The sequence below is a fragment of the Elephantulus edwardii genome, unplaced genomic scaffold (genome assembly GCF_000299155.1).
Source record: "Elephantulus edwardii isolate Elephantulus edwardi_28Jun2011 unplaced genomic scaffold, EleEdw1.0 scaffold00141, whole genome shotgun sequence".
In the NCBI taxonomy this organism is placed as follows: Eukaryota; Metazoa; Chordata; class Mammalia; order Macroscelidea; family Macroscelididae; genus Elephantulus; species Elephantulus edwardii.
Window position 1 is genome coordinate 6,787,212 of NW_006399891.1, and position 989 is coordinate 6,788,200.

At 42.4% G+C, this 989-nt stretch overlaps 1 pseudogene; it reads left to right on the forward strand.

The window, feature by feature from the left end:
• The first annotated feature begins 493 nt into the window (after positions 1–493).
• Positions 494–775, forward strand: LOC102876647 (annotated as a pseudogene).
• Positions 776–989: the final 214 nt, after the last annotated feature.

The window sequence follows — 989 nt, forward strand, 5'->3', positions numbered from 1 at the left end:
GCCATCTGAATATCTTCTTTGGTGAAGTGTCTTTTCATATCCTGTGTCCATTTTTCAAGTGGATTATTTACCTTTATCTTGTGGTGCTCAACTATTTTATAAATTCTAGATATAAGTCCCTTATCTGACATGTCATTCCCAAACACTTTTTACCAGTTTGTGGCTTCCCTTTCTACCCTGTTGGAGAAGGTTTTGGATGTGCATAGGGATTTGATTCTTAGAAGGTCCCATTCATCTATTTTATCTTCTCCTGGTTGTAGATTTTTTTCAGGATACTTGGAAGGCTGTTTTCGTTGTGGATTAGGACTACTAGAGTTCTTCCAAGCTTTTCTTTAATAAAGTTTATAGTCCTTGATTTTAGTTCTAGATCCATGATTCACCTTGAGTTGATTTTTGTATATGGAGTGAGGTGTGGATCTTGCTTGAGTCTTCTGCAGGTATTTTTCCAATTTTGCGAACACCATTTGTTAAAAAGGCTGTCAGGGGAGACAGGATGGTTTACATCTCGAACGGACAAGTATTGGATAGCCGCAATCAGTCCCCATGGAGATTTTCCTTGATAACAGATTTCTTCTGGGCAATAGCTGAATTTGTGGTTTTGTTTTTCAAAACTCTGCTTCAACAAGATGTGAAGAGGAGAGGATATGGAAGTTCATCTGACTCCAGATATGATGATGAAAGAGGCCCACCTGGAAACCCTCCCCGGAGAATCGGTCAAATTAATCATCTGCGTGGCCCTAGTCCTCCTCCAATGGCTGGTGGATGAGGAAGGTAAACGTCTGCTCTAAGGAGCAGACAACTCGGCGTGCACATTCATAGCAGACGGACACCATTCAGCAGGGGAAGGCCGAGCATGCTGGACAAATAGATGAATGTGTATGTCTGACCAAGGAGTGCTCTGTGTCCTCACAGACGAATGAAGTCATGCTGGGAATTCCCTCTGCAGGGATCTGGCCTGACTGACCTGCAGTTCTATAAATGCACATGTT